The 11346-nt window shown below is 38.5% G+C and overlaps 1 long non-coding RNA gene across 1 annotated transcript; it reads right to left on the bottom strand.

Annotated features, from left to right (window-relative positions):
- Window positions 1–4286, bottom strand: LOC136177283 (uncharacterized). Its single transcript, XR_010664923.1, has 3 exons — window positions 4140–4286; window positions 617–901; window positions 1–345 (listed from the first exon to the last, which is right to left on the bottom strand). It is a non-coding gene; the product is annotated as an uncharacterized lncRNA (long non-coding RNA).
- Between the last annotated feature and the right edge of the window lie 7060 nt (window positions 4287–11346).

Raw genomic sequence — 11346 nt, 5'->3', positions numbered from 1 at the left:
CAAATCCATTTCTTTATTTGTGTAAAATCACTGTTTTTTTACATCATTAAACACCTCTTAGTATATATTTTTTAACAATAATAAATTTAGACTTTTAGCGGTCGATAGGCTCCAAAATGAACCTCTTTGCAAAGACATGCAGATAAAAGTTACAGTCTTTCATATTGATCGACCCAAGTTTGTTTTGTGTACAAAATACAGACAGTTCATTTGTTTATCTTAAATACATAAACATGAAAAGAGACTTAGAGAGAACTTAAGGGGCAAATCCGAATGAGAATAACTGGAGGTTCCTGAGAATGACCACGGCCGGTAAAAGCAGGTCCTGAAATCCAACGTCGGGTTCTAGAATTGGAAAAGAGGAAAAAATAATAATGTTAAAAAGATTGTCTCTCGCTGATAGTGATATTCATGTTTCTGTGGATGTTAATTAAGTTGAATTCTCAGAAGAAACACACAATATAACACATTTTCACCTTGTATATAAAAAGGGTTATACATCTGTGTTCGCATGGATTCACACTTTTCTAAACAGGGCATTATTTATGCCATTTAGCAATTTATGAAAAAGCAATCATAGTGTTAGGAATTTGAGCTGATAGCCTCTGAGACTTACACATCCACATGCGGATGCACATCCCACAGAAGGAGATGACGCTTGAGATCTGAAGGCACCGGGCGCACTCCCCGCTCATCAGACAGTCCCTTGTCTTTAAGCAGCATGTGGGACACTTGCTCTCCGAGCTTTCACTTTTATGCTCCTCTTCACGTTTCCGAGGCTGGTTTTGTACCGTGTCAGGGTACTTTTCATCCCACTCCTCGCTCTCACCTTTTCCCATGTTGCTTGGGCGTTTTTTCACAAAAAGCAGGATATAATGGTTGGGGGCCAGGGGGATTAGATCTGTGGAAAAAAAAAGGCAGGATTGTAAACATTGTACAGTATATATGCCAGATATGAGCTACATTTCACAGAAAGGAACACAGAATCCAACACTCTAAGACTTCACAATAAAGACTGTGCCTACAACAACAACATGAAGGATCCAGTGTCCTAATGCTTTGCTTTTGTTTTTGGTTGGTGAGACTTGGCAGCTCCTGCTGTGTCAGTGAATGCTGTGATTCATCCTTTCTGAACTTTACTTTCCTGGGCGTGTGTTTTTTATTTAATAAGCTACATCTTACTTCAGTTTTAGGAATGTCTGCAACTACCCAGGTAACATTCCTGCCTCAGTCTAAAAAGTAAATGGCATTTTAAAACAAAAGAGAAAATACCGTAACACAAACAATTTGCATAATTGAAAACATAATGTCTTTTAGTATTTAATTGATGATTTGGATCGTCAGTCCACTTTCATTTTCCACAGCATGTGTGCACTTTTCTTTTTGTGCCATTGTTCAGCAAAAGCATGGCAGGCAGTTAAACCCCACAAACAAGGTCTCTATAAATGGCAACACATTCACAATTTTTACAGGATAGCAAATGATCCAGATTGAAACCCTGAATTGTTGTTTTGGAGGAACAGTTGTCAACTATTAAAATAATCACAAACTATTATGATAAATACCGGGTTTTACTCATTCTATTTAATAAAAAAAGAAAAAAGTATGTGATTCGAGCTTATGTGAATCTCTCCTGGTTTCTTTACTCCTCTAAGAGAGTAACTGAATTTCTTTGAGTTTTGGACAAAGCAAGGCTTTTGAGGATGTCATCTTGTGCTTTGGGAAACGCTCATCGACATTTCTTAGTATCTTATGACACTTTCTGGACCACACAATTAATTAATAGAGAAAATAATTGTCAGCTTTAACAGCAATGAAAATTATAATTTAAAGCCTGACATGCAGGTTTGCTTTAAGGTAGGACCCTCCATAGGTCGATTTGTCCCTCTTAAATAAGCCTATCCATTGATAAAAAATACTAAATAAAGTATTTCCACTTTTAAAAAGTAGTGTTTCTCTGATGCTCTTTTGCAGGCAAAGGGTATAAGAAGCAGCTAGCTATTGTAAATGTTGCTCGCTTGTGCGTGCTAGCTTGTATTTTGGTTGTAATTTCTTTTATTTATTAGAGTGGAAGTTTTAGAGGTCTCGTCCCCTCTAAAACAAATGGACCCATGGACTAAAACTAGTACTGATAAGCTGCTTCATGTAAATATCAGTGATTTTCTGATGCTCTTTAGCTGACAGGAGCATTAAGTTGTTGGCTTGTTTGCCCTGCTAGCCTTGCCGTGCTGTTGTATCGCTAACATCTGTACAACAACATTTTAACTAGAACTGAATAACGTGGAGGGTCTCCTCGTTTCCAAAACGAACAGTTCTGGGTATTTGAACTGGTAAAATAGAATGACGAGTTTATTGTGTTTCTTCAACTCTTTTTTTAGCAAACAAAGAAGTCAGAAGACGCTAACTGATTTACTGCTAGCTTAAGAGTAGCTTGAATTATCGGTAAGAAGTCCTAAACTTTGAAGTCCTCCCAATGGACTTCTAAACTCCACTGGATGGACATACTGGCCAATAATTATGTTGGAAATGTCAGACAGAACCACAAACATTTTTGCATGCACTTAGGGAATGCAAACCCATTTTGGGACAAAGTCGTAGAACACAAAGGTAAGGGGTTGGGTATGACAAGACCTAGATCACCAAGGCTTTGCCTATTAGGGGATCAAACTAAATTGACAAAAGTATGAAAATATGACCTTGTTGTGATAAATGTAGGGGTCATAACGGCCGTCCGAATGATCCTTGGATTATGGAATAGTACGCCCCTCCTCCTCCCCCACAATTTAAGCAATGGATGGAATTTACGTCAGAAATAGTGTCTTATGAAAAAGTGTTAGCCAGAATCAATAATGAAGATGAGAATTTCCAGAGATTATGGGGTAGCTTTTTTGCTTTTACATGTAGTACCATTGGTGCATTGTAATGATACAAATGTACTACTGTGGTTACTCAACTGTTATTTTGGTTCCAATATTGTACTCACTTGTTATGGAGGCTTTGGAGATATTATTGGACAACAACAATGCCGTCTGTTTGTTTGTTGAATGTTAAAATAAGAAGAAGAATAAAAAGTTGAATAACAAAATATATAGAAATTGAAATTTAAACAGATAAAAACTCAGATTAAAGCACTTTAATGTCAAAATCTGTATACTGTTAGAGTATGTCACAGGCTGTATGTTAGTATGTGTTTTTGGACACAGTCCCTCTCATGGTAATTTATGCTGCCCACTTTAGCTCACTAGTACCAAACTGAGATCCTAACTCAAGTGAAATAATAATAAAGATGTGATGTGACTTAAAACATGAAGGAAGTAGTTGTTGGATATGTGAGAATCTCTGGCTAACTGCAGAGCTAATGGAAAACTACTGAAAATAATATTTCTTCTCGTAAAACATGTGAGCTGACATAGTACTCTGGTGTCACACTGACCATAAAAAATAAAACACAAACTGTAGGCTTGGTATTGAGCAGCCAAATATAATTACAACAGTTTAAGGTTAAGTGCTGCCATAGTTAACAGTTATTTCCAGCAACTGTAACCTGCGGAAGCAGTGTGAATAAAAGGTCTTCTTTCAGATACATCTGAATATCTATCACTCCTTTTAAACAAAAGCGTAAAGAACATATTAGATGTACAACTGCTAAGTTTCATTAAAGATAAATCATCTTCCACCACAGTGAACCATTAACGCTGCAGTCTAAACTTTACTCCCTTTACGAGCGCTTTATTGAGTGAAGGCACATTGCTTTGACAGATTAACGATTCTTCTACAGCAATGATAATTTCTCATCCCAGGATCTGAGCCCCCCCCTCTGTTTTAAGTGTCAGATACAATCACTCCCTTCAGACATTATCAGATATTAAGTGATAACCCTGATGGTGGAATAACATCATATCTTTGCAATCTGGTGGCTCCGCATTTATAACCATCGACAGTAAATTAGATTGCTGGCATCTGGAGGGAACACTGGCATTTTTGGGCGCACCTTTCCATCTCATTCTGCTTTCAAAACTATATTGGTTTTCAATCATACGTAATGAAATTCCATCAGGCCCTTTGGCATGGAAAGCGACTGGGAAAGGAAGTGATAGACAGTCATTAAGAGAAGAAAAAAAAAGAGTAATGGGTCTTACCTTTTTGCTTTCGGTCACCTCTCTGTCGGTTCAAATCTTTTATTTTTATAGAGTAGACTTTTACTTAAAGTAGAACAGTGCCTCCCACCTCTTCAGTCACAGACACTCACAACGTTCTGAACAACAAGAGCGTCAGCCTCAGCCATATGAACGGAGCAGGTGTGTATTCAGGTTAAACTGGTTTGACAAAGTGGACTGCTCTGACAAGAATGAGTTTCAACTTACAAGCTATTCACATTTTGCTGAGATAGAGGATGAACATGCAAAATACAAATGTAAAAAGTTTGAGACTTAAAAAAAAGAAAATAACTGTAATTCCAGGTCCCCCAAAGATGATTGACAGTTTGGTCATATAAGGGCTCAAAGAAGCATTTTCTAAAAGCTGCTCATTTTTTCCCCCGTGTAAACACAGCTGTTAAACAACTTAATATATCTTTTAATTATGATCTCTTGAGAAACACATAAATTATTATATTTTTATACAGCAGCAGTGTTTTTGAATTACACCTTAGCTTTTAAGGGAACCACATTTACCGGCATACATTCATGTGGCCAAAAATATATATGAGTCAAAAACAATGAAAACAAAAACAACTTTTAAAAGTAGTAGAGGCATGGTTTGCAAAGACACACTGTTCCAAAGACATTGTGGGTAACATAATGCTACTTGGGGAAAAAAAAGCAACCTAACATGAGGATCAGCAAACATTTCAGTGTTTTCCCTGAAACAGGAAATGCAGGTTTAAATCCTCAAAGATGCCCTACATAATGCTTATCTCCTTTTCAGTAAAGCCAAACTCTATATAACTCCCAATAATGTATTTAGGGTTGTAGATTAAGATGTAGGACTGTGTATCTTCACTGGTCTCACCATTTGATTTGGTTAGGATTCTCTTGTCAAAGATTCGATATCATGATGCATGAGGCGTCCTCAATAGTGTATATTACTGCACATGGCTACTTTCCATCAATGAAGTCAAGCAGTCAGATATATTTAAAATCAATGTCAACATAAATACCTTTACATTGTAAAACCAAAACAAATAAATTGTATAGGTTTAGTCGGACCGTTCTACAAGCGACGTACCGGGGTGGGTATTTTTTATTTTTTTTCAACATGCCGCTGTGGCTGGTGAATTCAAATACCCTTTCCTCTCAAACAAGCCTGTGCCAAAGGCTACTAAGCTAATTTGTGTGAATTAGTTTAGTAACCGTATTTACAGCTGGTCCTTTGACCACGAGTCACCGCCACAGTCAGCTTCTTTAAAACATCTTACACATCTTATGACAGCAAGATGTCCTGTTAAACTCATCCTCAGCAGATGGACTTGCTGAATTGTAGATGTTAATCTGTGCTCCATGGTCTCAAGTGATACAGAGCCAAGCCATTTCAGCACAAAACCGATTACAGTGACACTTGCTCTTACACAAGAAGGAGGCGGAGCCCTGCGGTCAGTGAACTTGTAGGACCACCTGGCTCTGTTCTCAAAGTCAGAGCGAGACAAGCAGAAGACCAGGATACAATCAACATTGTCCTCTGTCAAGAATCATTGCTACTCAACTTTTATTCAACCGTCACCCTTGGCAATAGGTTGAGTAAATTCACCCGATACTGCACAGAAACACCGGCAATTGGCGGGTGACCCTGGTCTGTAGCCTATGCATCGATTTTGTTCTGTCACTGCATCGGTGAAGAATCACCCAGGTCCCTATTGCGATGTATCGTAGACATGGTTCATTTTAAAGCCCCTTGTGAGGAACTTTCAGTTTGTGTCGAGTTTGGCGCCCCCCTGTGGACAAACAGGTACCTCTAATTTCCTCTCTGTTCTTATCCTTTGTAGTTTTCCTACATTTGTAGTTGTTTGAGGCAAAAAACACATCCTGCTGTTTTTTAAGCAATCAGTCACTCGCTGTGTTCCCTTGCTATGAAAATCTAAGAAATGCTTCTTCTGCAGCATGCTGTTGCTCATTTCATTTAACACCTACCATGTGGCAGTGGTTACAGGTACTAAACATTACTATATCAAAATGATCTTGTCACTGATGGCCTTGCATGGTTCTGTAGGTCATAAGAGGCATCAGTATTAATTTTACTCTGTTTCCCATCCAGGAAAAAAAATCTTCACTGCAGCTTTAAGTCACAGTATTGCTGGTCTGTTGTGTTTTTTTCATGGAGGGTTTGGACGGACAAATGAAAAGATTGATAGCCTTAACTGATGCCTGATGTGAAATGAAATTTCAGCATCTCATCTGCATAATTCTTTCAATTAATTCATCTCCACACAGTTGTATTGTCTGTTAATAGCCAATAACTAATATATCTCCCAGCTGTGTGCGGGAACATGTTCAAAAAGTGTGTTGACAACGAAGCCGTAAAAAATGCAATCAAGTTTTCATAAATGATTACGGGGAATAATTAATTGATTTGACAGCACATTTCATTACACGATGAACAATGATGAATTGAGAAAAGCAATTTAGGACAGCAATTAAAGCACAAACAATTTGAATACTTTCAAAGAACTGCATTCCATTAATAATCAGAATTACTCACTGTTCTCCTTATTATCTATAAAAGCAACAATGTAAGAAGCACAGACATTTATTAATTCTGTCAGAACAATGAAGTTAAGTTGGTGAATGGTGTGTTGAATGGAAGAGTGTGTTGGTGTGTGTTTGTGTGTCTAAGGGGCATACTGGCAACAATGGCCCAAGACGTTTTTTACTCCTTTTGTGAATGATAATAATGGTCATTCTTCCTTCCAAGGTCATACAATTGTGTTAGTAGACCAATAATATACTGTGACAACATTACTGTCAATTCAGTTTTTTCCAATTATTTCCAATCGCCTTTTCGAGATGATCGTTGTCTTTCAATATCAATTAGTCATAATTTTGTCAAACACAACAGCTTTGAATAAAAAAAACTTTTGGAGGAGATAGGACTGGGCGATATGTATATGTTTTTAAAATATATCAATATATTTTCAAACAAGATATAGGGTAAGACAATATCATGTATATGGATATAGTTTATGTTACATTAAAGTAACGTTATACATGTCTTGTAGAGCTACCAGTTCGTTATTTTTCATGTCCAAGAAATGTGACATTGTGCAGCCGACTGTTAATAAAACACATTTGGCGTTTAGCCCATGTGGATTTGACTTAGAATTATTTCGGTTTCAGCATTTCTTAATAGGAAAAAAAATATTTTTTTTATATATAGTATCACCATTCAGATAAACAAAATTGAGATATAAGTTTTAGTCCATATTTTCCAGCCCTAGGAGGAGATAATATAAATAAAAACCTTCTCCAGATGACCATTTAAAGTAACTGTAAAGCTCCTGGGAAGAGCTTTGTTGATATTGGCTCCCTCTGTGGACTGAACAGTATCTCTTATCCCTTTGATGATTTTGTCCACAGTGCTTGTAAGTTATGTTTTGGGTTTTTTTTCAACAAAAACCTCATCCTGCTGTCTTTGACAGTGAAATGTATCACTTATTGTGAATCGTTTCCTTGTAAAATGCAAATAAAAGGCTATTCAGGCAGTGTGTAGTTAATCACTGTGTCTGACACTCTACCCCTTCGTTCGTATTCAGGCATTTAAAGTAACTATTAAGAAACCATTAATCTCATCCCTAATGGTTTTGTTTGCTGTTGTAGTTCATAAATTAAATGGTAAATGGACTTGTGCTTGTATTTTGTAGTCTTCTGACTACTCCAAGCGCTTTTACGATGCAGGTCACACCTACCCGTTCTCACCCATTCAAACACTGATGGCTTTCTATGCAGTGACCATCAGTAATAACTAACCACATTCATCAAATTCATTTGCACAGATGAAACAGCGGGAGCAACTTGCGGTTAAGTGGCTTGCCTAAGGACACATCGGACATGTGGCTGCAGGAGCTGGGGATCTAGCTCCCGACCTTTCAGTTAAGAGACAACTGACTCTACCCACTGAACCACAGCCGCCCTAAGAAGGAGACATAAATATTATTTTCCCTCTGTTTCACAACCAGTTTAAGACTAAACTCAACTATAACAGGGGCATGTTTCATGACCCACAGGTTTTTTTTTTGGTTAAGCTGGGTCCACTTAAGATACATGTTAGGGTAAAGACAAGATACAAATGCAATCAACTCTCAGTAATTAGCTGTACAGGGAATTGGCTTCTTTAAGTAAAATGTAGGCTCTGTGTTGCACAAATGCAACATTGACCAATCACTGTATAAAATGTGTCAATGCTAAAGGATACAGATGCTAGATTGTTCATCAAGAAGACATTCTACAATTCTACAATTCACTTAGCAGACGCTTTTATCCAAAGCGACGTACATCAGAGAGTAAGTACGACACAAGCAAGGATCTAGAAAAAAGGGAACAATGTCAGTAAGAGCAAACAATCAGCTTTGAGTCTGATTGGACACACAGGTGCTGACAGGCATTGCACAGAGGCAAAGCACAACATTGACGGCAGTTCTTGAGAGCTCTAATCAGTATAGATTCTTATAAGTCATCGTTATCAAACAAAAACCATCGTCACAACCATCATCATCATCAATAATATGGAGACCATCATCATTAAGTTTGTAGGTGTTCATGAAAGGGCTGGGTCTTTATCTTTTTCTTAAAGGTGCAGAGGGACTCTGCAGATCGAATGGAGTTTGGAAGTTCGTTCCCCCACCGGGGGGCGACAGAGGAGAAGAGTCTCTGTTGTGAAGGTTGGATCAGACGCCTTTCATTGGCAGACTTAGCCTGCTTGGTTCTTTTTTTTAATCTATACCACCTGCCCATAATTTAAAGTTAATTTCTGGGCTATTCTTGCTTGGACAGCTAAGGAAAGATAGGAAAGGTTGGGATGCAGGGTTTGGGGATGATACATAGAAACGCATGTATAAGGGCCTGTGTCCACAGACGGCATCTTTTGTACTGGCAGCTATCATTTCTAATTCAAAACCAATGTAGCTCAGCATCTATAGAGCTCAGTGTCCTGAGCGCTAAAATGCCCTTGGCGGCAGCTGTTTTTTGTTACTGCACTCAGCGCTTTTTGTTGAAAGCAGTTCAACTTTTGGAACAATGCAGCACTCTTCAATGTCACTTCTCCCTCATCGACAAATCAAAATCAAAGAGGGGCAGGACTTCTGATATCAGCTTTGTCAATAGCAATGGCTGGGGAGACACAAGCCTGACTCATCTTTCTGAAGATACAATTTCCAGTTTCTAGAGTGGCTGCTGATGCCAGGACATGTTGCGTTTACACCATTGTCATGTTTTCTTGGTGACATTTCCTTGAATTAAAGCAAACATTGAGCACACAAAGCTATCCAAAACAAACCTTACAGTCATTCCCGAGGGAAGCAGAGGAAAACTCTTCTAGCCTAGCAACAATGAGCGCTGGTGAGAAGCACTCTGAATCTGCGGTTATGGGTGCTGCCAGTGTTAAAAAGCATTGTCTGAGGACACAGGCCCTTGTTCTAAATTGCAGCTTGAATTGTCAATGACAGTGCTACACGGAATCTTGCTTGATCTGCAACAACAACAAAAATATGGAATCATGATTAAAAAATAAAAAAATACTTGGCCTTAATTAAGTTCCCAGTCAGCTGAAAGAGAGGAGACATTGAGGCACATACTGCATGTTATCTAGTGATTAAGGAGATAGTAATTCATAAGAATAGCCACGGCTGAAGTGGAAGAGAAAATAAGAAGCTGTTTTTCTGTGCTTAAGTGTCTTTAAGGTGCACATTGCTGAGATTTCCATGATGGGAACAAAGGGAAAGGGGGGTTGGACGTCAACATGAGACATGCCAGATTTAATTTTCTGTAGCTTAGTAACTAAACATTGTTAAATCATTGTGACAGAACTAATCAATGCACATGGAGAAGCACTAATTAGGAGTAGAAAAATATAATCATAAACACTGTCATTTGCACCTTCAAAGCTCATGGCTTCTTGTTCGAAGCTAAAATTAAGTGGAACAAATCCCAACATTCATCTCAGGTTTTAATGAATTTATTCTGATGTTTGTCATGTTCGGGTAACAACATGTGCATTTCAGATCTTAACTGCTTCTGCTAAATGTTCAAAAGCCGACAAGGTTTATTAGCACCTATGTTGGGGATATTTCATTAATCACACTGTAGCATCTTTGTAAAAAGAAAGTGGTGGATTTATTGTCCAAAAATTGCACTAAAGAGCAAGTGCAAACCAAACCTAAAACACAAAACAGCAACATGGCATCGCAGCGTTTCAAAGTGGGAAGTGCGGAATGGATCAATACAAATTGACAATAATAAGCATGATCATATAAACCCTGTTTTATTTAACATGTTTTGATGAAACAAGACACACTCTACTGACTGAAGGCTCCAACTGTGTCTAACTAGACAAAGATGGTCTAATTACCCTGCTGGCTGTAGGAAATATAAGGAATGTGGGGGCTGGTGAAAAGGTATGGAGGAAACCTTTGCACACAACCAAAAGAACATTTTAAATCACAAACATTATTGGTCAGACAACAGGCTTTTTAATGGTACAAACAAAAACCACAACCTTCAGGACTACAAAAAAAACTGTATCTGGCTTGTTAGCCAGACAGCCAGGACAGCTGGTGACACAAACAGGAAATCCTTCCATGGTCCAGACCGTCCCACTTCAGACCAGGTTAAATTAGGCTGGGTCCTTTGAAGGATGCTTCCCCTGCATTGAGACGCAGCTTACAGTTACACATGTCTTCAAAAACATGATGGAGATGACCATGATGCCAAAACAGCTGTCCACAGATAATTTTTCCTCTCAAATGCAGGCGCAGATTGCCTAGCGGTTATGGTCGTGCCCCATGTCTGGAAGCATCCTCCAAGCGAGCGGCCCCAGTTCAAGTCCAACCTGCACGTCATTTCCTACTCTCTCTCCCCAATTTCCTACTCTAGTAGAATGGAAACAAAGTAAAAAAGAAGTAACAGCATAACTTGTAAGCCAACTGTGTTCCGGGCAGCTCATGTGTATCAGTACCACTTGCTATAATCAGTGCTGTGTTTGGCAGCAGGACATGATTTGGTATTTGCATTTTCACTTCTTCAATTTTTCTTCTTCTGTGTGTTCAATTGCTCTATTACCCAAGCAAGCAGTATCTCTCAGAATCTGGCAGGAACATGACAAGCCGTCCGTCTCATCAGAGCACGAGCCCAGGCAACCAGC

Source organism: Labrus bergylta, chromosome 21 (assembly GCF_963930695.1).
Source record: "Labrus bergylta chromosome 21, fLabBer1.1, whole genome shotgun sequence".
NCBI classification, from domain to species: Eukaryota; Metazoa; Chordata; class Actinopteri; order Labriformes; family Labridae; genus Labrus; species Labrus bergylta.
The sequence above is the reverse complement of the archived record's forward strand: the minus strand, read 5'-3'. Positions and strand labels throughout refer to the sequence as shown.